A 12,177-nucleotide genomic window follows, 5' to 3' on the forward strand; every position below is an offset into this window, starting at 1 on the left:
CTCAAACTATAATCCTAGGTTCAACAAGCCTAACTATCAACCACAAAATACATCTTTTAGCAGTTATGGCAATAGATTCACTCAACCATACGAACAAACCTTCCCTCAGCAAAACACATATAGAAATAATGAACCAAATCTTGAACAACAATCACCATTACACCATTACCACAACAACAGCAACAACCACAACAAGGTGCTAGCTTCTATACACCAAATAGAAATAACAATCTACAACAAAGACAATCAAAACCCAACAATATTCAGCAACAAACAAATCAAATAAGTTTCGTTGAAGGTGACGATGACTACGTAAATGCTATAACAGACTTCTTTCCTTTAAACTTTTGAAGTCTCCGAACGCTACTAGAGAAAGTAGTACTAAGTCAAGAATTTACCTCAACTTATATCATTATGCCACCGGAGACATTAAAAATAATAGTGGTTTAGAAGTAGAAATCATGATTGACCCAGGATCAACCTGCACTATTATCAATCATCCTACATACCTTGCTTTAGTAAACCTTGGACAAAATTTGCATTTACAAAATACAAATTGTGATTCAAAGACATATACTGGTTCATCAATCAGAATGCTTGGCTACACAACTATTCAATCTAGCTTTGAAACTGATGGTAAATATACAGTCCCCCATAAAGTATTCGTTACTAAAGAACAGAGACAGAACATATTAGGTATTGATTTTTGTCATTTGATTTTAAAAGCACTTCACTTCAATATCCCCGCAGTAGAATTAAAAACTGAGAGAAACCTAATTTGCTACGGCTCACTCAACAATGAGAAAGATTACCCATACATAACTGAGATGACTGCTTTAAACATAGTTCAACCAATCTTTCTACAACAGAAAAGTACACAATTGCACAAGCAAAAGCACCCCAGTCAAGCCTTATTTCCACCAGGAACATATTTCATGCCCCATATTAACGTTGCAAAAACTGACCTAGTCTTTGTGAACACACTTTGTCCACAACCTGAAGAATTTCTACCCATATTTATGGAGAATCAAAAGTATCGCCCAATACAGATAAATAGAGGAATAATAGGTTATGCTATGTGTGATATAACTGACAAACCTATACAAAGATACAATAATAAAAACTGTGCCGAATTTACAAGTACAATACTAAACGAAAGTGAGGACTATAACAGTTGCTTCATACTGAACACAGTAGTAAACAATTTACAAGAAGGACAGCAAATCCAAACTAATTCTTGCATTAGATATATAGATTTTCGTACCCAATCTATATTTGACAATCTAATATGCCTATAGCGCACACGATATCCTCAGATGCAGAAATGAGAAAAGGTTTTGCTAATACAATCTCCAAAAGAATACCCTTATTAAAGAACTACTGTAAAAGTAGAAACTGTGATATAGGTGACATAATAACTTTCAGAGCAGATAATAACTTAATATATAATCTCATCACTAAGGCTAATCATTATGAAAAGCCAACAATTGATACAATCAAAACAACACTACTTGCTATGAGAGATCATGCACTAGGACTAAATTTACGCTGTATAGCGATGCCAAAAATAGCTTGTGGTTTAGACGGAATGGATTGGAGAGAGATATCTTCTCTAATTGAACAAACATTTAAGAATTCAGGAATAACTATCTATGTGTATACAAGCAAAGATGATATTGATAAACTACAAAAAGTAGAAACAAATACACTAGAACAGGAAGAGGTGCTCGAAATTATTGAAAGTGAGTTAATAGAAAAATGCAAAGAAGATGAGAGAGAACTAGCCACAGACTTCTCTACCGAAGCAAAAGAGTTATGTAGACCTAAAGTCAACGAACAGTTTCCTAAGTTTAGAGATAAACTACAAAACAACCGAATCATAAATAAGGCAGTTAGTGATTTTGTAATTAAGCAAAATAGTAATACCGTTCAAGACATAGAGTATCTAGAAAGGTTCTTAGATAACTTTGATTTCACGCAAAGTGATTTGACTGATGATGAATTGTTTGAGTTGATAGAAATAATACTTCAGGATAATGATGTCTATTCACATCATAAGTATGATATTGGCAGAACTAAACATAAGTTCCATTTACCCCTAAAGAAAGACGCAACCTTTAAAAAGCAACGACCAAGCAAAATACCCATTCATCTCCGAGATAAATTAGAAAGGCTAATGGACGAATTAATTCAAGCAGGGATAATCAGAGAACTCAATGAGAACGATGATATGAATAGTTGGTTTGTCAATCCCGTCATCATATTACCTAAGAAGGATTATGTAAAACTAGTCATTGATGCTAGATACCTAAACTCTATAACTGATACAAGTAATTCTAGTTGGCCACTCGAACCACTAAACGTTCTAATGACAAGAATAACCGGAACTATATTTACAAGTAGCGATTTATCATCGGCTTATAATCAAGTACCACTAACCGAAGATACTCAGAAGGTTACAAGTTTTATTGTAGGAGGCAGACAATACACCTATCAAGAAGGATTTTATGGTCTTAAGCCATTACCCAGTTTCTTTAGCAAACTAATGCGTTATGCATTTGGACCTCTTATAAAGCGTAAACAAGCCATAACATATATAGACGATACTTTATTACAAGCTAAAGATAAGCGAGAAATGTTCACAATAGTAAAAGAGTATCACTCTTTGCTTCGAAAGGCAAACCTTAAAGCAGCCCCCGATAAAACAATGTTTTTCTTACGAAAAGTGAGATTTCTAGGACATGTTATATCTAAGGACGGACTATCGCCTATTGCTTCGCGCATAGATGATATTAGAAACCTAAAAACGCCAGAATCGAAAACAGAAGTTTTAAGAGTTTTAGGAATGATGGGTTTCTATCATACCTATATTTTGAACTTTCACATAGATGCAAAACCTCTATATGACTTAACTAAATATACAACCTTATTCAAGTGGTTACCAGAACACAAAAAGGTATTCACAGACATTAAACAAAGATTCTGTCACGATATTTCTAACGCATTTCCTTCTAATGACTATCCCTTTCATATATATGCTGATTCATCTAATTTAGGAACAGGTTGTGTTCTTATACAAGATTTTCCTGATAGAAAACGTATGATTTCAGCAAACTCGAGAGTATTTGATAAAGCTGAACAAAAGATGTCCCCTCAACATAGAGAACTATGCGGAATAATATCTGCATTACAAACATATGAATTTTATGTTATTGGATCCCCTTTTCCAATTTACCTATATTGTGATCACAGACCAATTCTACTTCTTTGGTCTCGACGAGGACAAATGTCACATCGTTTCTTTAAGTATCAAGTTGTAATAACTAAGTTCCAAAACTTGCAAATTATATACACTGAAGGCAAAAACTTAGCGTTCCCTGACATTCTTAGCCGAAACGTTTCTTTAGCAGATGCTAAACTTTATCAACTAGAACACAAAGTGATACCTAAAGATATAAAGTTTCATATTAACGGAAAAGAAGTTAACTACTCTGTATTGCATCAAGACGATAAGGACGCATCAGCTAACGACTGTTATCCAATTATTGCTCAAGTCAAAGGCGAAAGAAAGAAACTTATTAATATAAATGATGAAGGTGACTTTAGCGTAGATGATGCACCTGACTACATAAATGAACACTGTAATGCTATACACAGTTTCTCTGATTGTTTTCGCTACGGCACACAAATAAATCAAATAAAGAAATTAACTTCAGAACTAACTAGCGAGTATGATAATCATTACTATTCCGAGATAGAAGAAATAGCTGAAATAAGTTATGACCGAGAAGGTTATGATGACCAAGATTGGTTAGACTTAGTAGAAGGTAATATTGAAAACTCACTTATTGAACAATTAGAATCTGCTAAAGCCGATTATATCAGACGGACAAAATTTAAGAAACTTATTGAACCAGAAGCTTTTCAAAACATCTCAGAAAAGGATGTCCACACAGATACATTAGATTTAATAGCTAAAGTTACAGATTTTGCAAAAACGCTAATCTTGACACCGACAATATTCTTGAAGAACAAGTAAACGACTCCGTGATAAATAAAGTTAGAGATTGGCTAAAAGTAGGCAAGGCTCCAGAAAAAGACTATATTATTAAACAATCTAAGGCACTACAAACTTATAGGAATAATTTCAACTTGTTGTTTTTAGAGAATCAATATGATTTACTCTGTTATTCCGAACCTTGTGAAGACGGCTCTTTTGACGTTAGGATATGTGCACCACTTTCACTATTTATAAAGATATTCGAAGTCGCACATACGCATGAACTTAGTGGTCATAGAGCAGAAAGCACAACTTACAATAGAGTTAAGCGATATTTCTATTGGCCCGGTATGTTTAAATGGATTGAAATGTTAACGCTAGATTGCTTAAGTTGCCAAACTAATAAGTCAGCACGCAAAGACTTGAACGAAGCACCCTTAGAACCATGGGGACAATTAGAAGCTATACCTCTACATACACTTCATATTGATCATAAAGGTCCACTACGACCACTTAGCAAAGGAAATAGATTTTGTCTTGTAATAGTAGACGCTTTCTCTAGATTTATACAAGTATATCCTAGCAAGAATGCTGAAGCTCTCGAAACAGTAAATCAACTAGAGAAATTTGTAACTACATTTGGTATACCGCAACAAATAGTACATGATAACGGCAATGCTTTTATTAGTAATGATTTCGTTCACTACACAAACGAAATGGGAATTACACTATGCCCCCGAACTGCATATTCACCGTGGACTAACGGCAAAGTAGAAGTACAAAATAAACATTTGACTAATTACCTAAGACATTTTATTAGTAAAAGTGGATCTAATTGGTCCGAGTACACTAGTAAATTTGCATTTTCACACAATACTGCAGTAAACTACAGTACGGGATACACCCCTTATGAAATACTATTTGGAACGAAACCACAAATACCCTTATCACTAAAGTTAGGACTACTACGAGATAATCAAAAGAAATGCACATCAGAGTATTGTAATAATCTACCGCCACACTCACATAGTGAAGAAACTTGTAATAACAAAAAGATAGAGAAATTATTACAAAACAGATTATCTAACGAAATGTTAAAGCGAGAGAATACATTTAAAACAATATACTCGAATACCTACACTAAATGTAGACAAACTACGAATAAAGCGCACAAGTATAGAAATAGATTCAAACTCGGAAAGCCTATATCCGAAGGTAGAGAAGTACTACTAGAAAATCACTCTAAAGGACTACTAAAGTCTAAAAAGCTACAAGAGCTACGCTCAGGCCCTTACACTGTGCAACGAATGCTAACTAATACTACATATGAGATACAACATGATAAAACAAATGAGAAGAAAACTGTGCATAGAAATCATATAGTACCTTATTACCCGAAGGAAGAAAAAATACAAGAGTTAGTTGAGAACTATGTAGTCCCAGATGATACGGATGATTATTATACTCAATATAATAAGCATAATATATCCAAATCTAATGCTTATGGAGGCGCACAACATATTGCTATTTCGCAGTGGCCCTTAGTAGAAACACAACCTACTATAAATCCTAATACTACACTACAGCCACCTTATAATATTGAGGCTACCCCAATAAAGGACTCAGGCTTAGAATCGCTACAAACACGAGCAGATAATACTACGCATATACAAGGCACAAGCTCTTCTAATTTTCTACCCCCACGCATTTCAACCGCCTACCCTATGCAAAATATGTATTCACCTAATAGCCCACAGCAAGAAAATTTTTCTACACCACCTGATAATACTAGTAAATTTAAAACTACACGCAAATTATTCCCCCAAACATCGCAAAATAGCCCCACATCATCACCTTATAATCCTACACCTACAGCATCACCTAATATATCTAACGCAAATGAAGTATTGAGCATTACCTGACGCAAATGAAGTATTGAGCAGACCTCAACGTAATAGAAAAGCACCTACATTCTTTGGTGAACCTATTCCTTCTGACTTGCTACAGAAACTCAAAAAGAAATAGAGACACAAAATCTCTTTTCAAATAATTACCTTTATAATAAAAGCGTTATTGCGCACAAAACCAAATAAAAACAGAAAACAGCAATTACAAAAAGCTAACCAAAATACACATGAAAGTTAATTCTCCATAAATGGCAGCACAAGGTTTCGCACCAACACCGCTCGTAAGTTGTTTGGTTCGAAGGGCAGACACTCTTCATAATTCCACTCCCTCAATTGTAAATACAATTTTTGCAAATTCGGCCCCGTTGTTACGTCCCACCAAGCTTCACGAAGAGCCCACAACTGTTTTTCTAACATTTCTTGCATATCACACTCTTCAACAGTTATATCCTTTTTGCGAAACAAGCGATAGAAGAACTATAACAAAATTTTTCTTATTCACCCCTAAGTTCTTTATATTTCAAAAACTGCACTTCCTAAAACCCTACATTTGTTTCTCTAGATTTTATACTCCTATTTATTTTTCTCTACAAAGCCCGTCGCAGGCCTCAGATTAACTGAGTAATTAAAAATAACTTACAACCTTTCCCAAGAAGAAGTTGATGATATCAACTGTCTCTCTTGAAGCACACTCTGTTTCTCGCCTTTCCCAGGGACTGAAATACCTCTTTGCCGTTGTTATCCCCAAGATCTCTTCCTCACCCAACACAAGTCTAGAATAGTGATAAGAAGTGGACATGTAGAAGAGGAATTCTTTGGCACAGAGACCCACCACATCCCCAGAGAGGTATTTACGGTAGAAATATCGGCGCATAGTATTTCGAAAACCAGATGTAGGCTCTAGCTCTACACCATTTTGTGATAATTCAAACTCAGCATGGCCAAGGTCATCCTCCATCTGCTGGTTTGGGTATAAATAATTCAGAGTATAAATAGCCATGGTAATAGACTAACAGAATCAACTAAATTAAGATATAGAAGAAGAAAATAAAGTAATGAACAAAATAGAAGTTATAGATTGAAATACAGAAAGAAAGTTAAGAATAAGATAAAGGATTGAAATTTAATAATCAAGAGTGATCAACTGTATAATAGAAACGTTTAAGGCAAAAAGCAAATAGCCCACTCACCACAAATCCTACGTAAAGTACGCAATTAATCACCATTGCAAGCTGTTACACTCACATAAACTTCTATACATGTTCAAAACTCATACACCCTCACAAATTACGCATACCTTTTATTGCAAACTAACGCTGAAAACACATGTCACCCAAAGCACAACTAAGTAGAAACAAGTCCCACATCAGCAAATAACTTATCTAAGTTGAATACCTTAAGTACGAAAATTTGTCCCTTGCAAACTATTTAACCCACGTAAATCGCAATTAGTCAGGAAACGCAAATTTAAGCAACCCACATAGCCAACAAATAGAGCTAACTTTACTAACTTAAGGACCCAAGGAATGTTTAAAATAAACATTAGATCACTTAAGAACAAATAACTAACCGCAAATTTAAATTCCCTACGTAAGAATTATGTCGTTTAAGCGCAAACCTTACACATTTGTCAGGAAGAGCTATAACTTGATGAATTTATCCGCTCAACAACTCAGACCACAAAGTTGCACAAACGCATGCTTGCTTTAATAGTTCACAAAAGTTTACAACTCATAAATTAAATATATAGAAGAGAAATTCCAAAATTTAAAAATTTTGTTTTTGTTTGCATTCGCGCTTTTTATCTACAAAACCGATTTTGCTCTAGTTTTCATATTTAAAAACTAAAATCTATTTGCAAGAGTTGTACTTCGAAACATTATCGTTTTTCGTTCTCATAACAAAGATATAAACGGATTTATGACGAAGAATCATGCTAAAATACTAAATATATGTACCGATGTTTAAAAAGGCCCTGTTTATCAGCCAATTCTTCTAGCAAGATAAAAATTCACTAACTAACACTCGAATTGATTACAGATTAATTATTCGTGAGCAGAAATTTTGATTTTATCCTAAAAGTTGAGAAATTGCAACAATTATGACGAAAAATCACGCTAAAATATTAAATATATGTACCAATGTTTAAAAAAAAAAGGCCCTGTTTATCAGTCATTTCTTCCAGCAGGATAAAAATTCATTAATTAACACTTTAATTGAATACAAATTAAACATTCGTGAACAGAATTTTTAATTTCATCCCCAAAATTGAAAAATTGCAGCTTAAACGGCACAAAAATTATGAAAAATTGCAATTTTGGTCATTAAAAGTTCTAAAGCCTAAGAAAATTATTCGCATATACCAGAATCTTGAAAATTATATTTATCTGACCATAAGCACCAGTACTTCAGCCCACATTAAAGGATTACTCAAATTACAACACAACCACATAATTTTAGACACAAAATTTGATCATGGAGAATACATAAACCACTAAATTCTGAACATTGGATTTAGCAATTCTGTCATAATTTTCTCGTCATATGACCAACATATCACATTACTACATGCCACTAGTCAAGGCTAGCCCTTGGCCAATCGGAATTGAGAACACAGATTTTGATAACTTAGCCCTGACAGCCACTATTTAAGAACCATACCCAAACTCAAAATCACTTTTCTCAGTTACCTTCTGAAATCAATCACTTCTTTCGCTCTTAGATTCAGTTCTAACTTAACTCTCTCTCTCTCTCTCTCTCTTTCTCTCTGTCCCAAATTCTATCTTTCACATTTTGCCCCTTTCAACTAATAAACTTAGAAAACTTAACAAAGTTTTCAAGCATTTCAATTTGTGAACAGCAAATACTTGTCACAACACATCTCCACAACACATATACCAGGTATCTCAGTTCAATATTAGCCCTTATTTCAATTCTCAGTCAGTAATTATAGAAGGAGTTCATAACCCTTTAGATTGAACATAGTACAAGACTGACAACTCAGAAAGTTTCAAGTTTATTAAATCCCAACAACACTACTCACACTAAACAACTTTATCACCAGTTAACACATCGCATAACACAGCTAGAACCCCCTTAAAGCTGGTCAATCCTAATTTATGACCGAACTTTCATTTGAACAAAACGGTTTTCTTATTTCTCTTTCTATCAACCCTGATACACTTGTGAAAGTTTCCATTAAGGCAAATTAAAAGCTGAAATTTAATAGTGAGTTTAACACCTTAACCAGTTGTCAAATTTGTAACGAAATAAGAACTGTAGTATTCTTTGCTACTAACTCTAACGAAGACCCTATTGCTGTCTTCTGGGGAAAATATAACCCTCAACAACTTAACCGTTTATTACTTCAAATTCATTCTTCAAGCCTAGTTGACTTAGACATTTTAAATGTCCCTTGTTTGGTTTTAGAACCACCAACTGATCAATAAATATTCCGCTAAACGATTATTGGGTTATAGCTTCAAGAACAACTTTCTCAACTTCTTACAGTCCTTATAACATCCCACATAAAATTCTGAAATATAATAACAAGTCAGCAAAAATTGATCGATCATATATTTCATATAAAGAAAACATTGTTATTTTCTTCGTTAAAGATCGGTTTGTAAACTTAGAAATAATTGTTTGTTGGACCCCTAACAAACCAGAACATTTTGAACGCTTTCATTTTCAATTGAACAACAGAGACGAAATAGACCTTGATATCATCGAAGCTCCCTTTACTGTAGACCCTTAATCTATGTTACCACTTTCCCTTGAAACACAAGTTCTTACTGCCCTTGCATTCGACCCGCTATCGTATATCAGAATATTCCTCCTACAGAAAATATTGAAATTCGGAAATTAATTTGTAACACTTGACAAGTGTTTTGTTTCTAATCAACAGAGAACAGTTGCTTTCTTCGTAACATCAAAAAATAACGCAAAATTTGTCATATTTTGGGTACCCTATAATTCCGCTCACGTTCATGAGCTAAAATATCAGATTACTTTTACGGATAATATTAACTTGAATCTGTTAGACTCACCTTATACTGCCTTCGTTTATTAAATGGAAGACGGAGAAGTCAAGAAATCACCAGCAATAGACGAAGTAATAAACGTAAGTTACAAAATGCTTATTCTTATATTACTTTGCTCAACTCTGTTCCTACCTGTAGCAACTGATATTGAATCTGAAATTGCTCAACGTATTGCAGAGTTAAAATCCTTAGTTGAATATAGCGATTCTCATCCACACTTCATAGAATGTGTCGTAAATAGAAATAATTGTCTACCTGAAGAAATTCCGTACCTTAAATTTCTAGATCCTCCTGAAAAGCTATTAATTTGGTCAAAACGCAACGTCCATATGCCACTATCACTGATTACAGACCAGTTCTTTAAAGAAAAACTCACTGATAAGAAAGCGCTTCTCTCGAAGGTAGAATATTTTATAACCTACATAGGAAACCAAATTCGTTCTGTTCAGTTTCTCAAACTTATTGCTATAATACCTCTTGCACTTCTCTGTGTTATAACTGCTTGCTATACAAAATATTTGATCTTTATTATATTACTTGCATTATTAATCTTAACGTCTTTCACTGACGCCAGACCAATTGAAAAGATGAGTATCTATGAAAACACAGCTCCTAACCTTCATGTTAACCACTTTGATTGCTCAAAAATGACTTCAAACCAGATGTATTCTCTCAACAAAGTAGCACCCTGCGAAATTCGACCTGATAAAATCAGCACTAATCAAGCACGAGTCGCTCTCTACCAAAGAAATTATAAAGTTAAGCTAGAAGCAACTATGTGTAAAGCAACCAAACAGCAATTACGTTGGTTTTGCGATTCTTTTGACTCTAGCGGCTTAGATGCCAGACATAATACTATTACTACTTCAGTTAAGCTTGATGCTCAGAAATGCAAACTTGCAAAGGAAAGAAAAAAGATAACTTTTCTCTTCTTCTAAATCAGTAGAATTCGATTTTGACAAATCTTTATTCTCAAACTTTAACTCAGGCGATGTTGGAACTGGAAACAATGAATGTAACTCCCGAGGTTGGATTACACACTACACTTATGAAACATATATGCAAAATGTTAGCCTGAATGTAAACCTTAGAGATGGCACAGTTAATAACTGGCAAAATATACCTCTACCTTGTCCTTTATCAGCAGGAGGCTGCGATTCTACATCTACTGATCCATTTGCATACACTTGGGATGAACCCAATAATTGTCTTTTCACTATAATTCGCACTTTTGACGCTCAAATGATTAAAGCTAATGACAAATACTACATAGTAAAGGATCCTAAATTTACCTCAGCTCAGTCAGACTTCGACTTACAAAGCTTTATGTTCCAAGTTTATAATAAACCACAGTCTTTATGTAGTCATCCACGAATAGTATATCCTACGCCATATGATTCTCTATACATTAGTCTTCGTGACGGATTTGATATGAACACTGGAGAACCTATTCACAAATTTAAACCCGATACTGGTGCTATAACTCTGAAAAATAAATTCTATTCCAGTGACAACAAAACAGTTGATACAACATATTCTCAAGTTTATGAGAATATTGATTTCGAAGCACATCTTGGAACAAAAATTGACTATTTGCACTTTAATAATCTTCGGCAACTTCAAACTTCTACTCTAGAGCTTTTAAGAAATGACTGTGAATTAGAGCGCTCAACTATTCTTAACACTTTTATGATTTCTCATGAAAATCCGCGTTTAGCTGGATATACCTTAACAAGAAACAGATCTATGTTTCTCAAAACAAATGGCAATGTTGCCTGGCTATATAATTGTCCTGAATTTCATTCACCCTTACAGATTCTTAATAAGTGCTATAATCGAATACCAATTCTTTATGAAGATGAAATTCATTTCGTTGATCCGATTTCTAGACAAACTTTCACTGAAGCCGAAGAACAATTATGCTCTGATAAACATTCAAACTTATTTCAACTAGATGTTGACGATGATAATTCATGGGTTGAACTAACCCCACAAATCACAAAAGTAAGAGGACCTGCACTCTTTAAACCACATATAGTTATTCAACAAATTTCGAATGTTATTACTGCAAGTATTTATGCTTCTATCTACACAAATAAAGAAATGATGTCTTTCTGGAATTCAATAACTTTCAACTCCAATATGAAAGGAGTTCTCAAACACTTTACTAAGTCATTAATAGATAGCAGAGAATCATTTTCAAATATTTCAGGCACGAATTATTATA

Source organism: Convolutriloba macropyga, chromosome 10 (assembly GCF_964194025.1).
Source record: "Convolutriloba macropyga chromosome 10, txConMacr16.3, whole genome shotgun sequence".
In the NCBI taxonomy this organism is placed as follows: Eukaryota; Metazoa; Xenacoelomorpha; order Acoela; family Convolutidae; genus Convolutriloba; species Convolutriloba macropyga.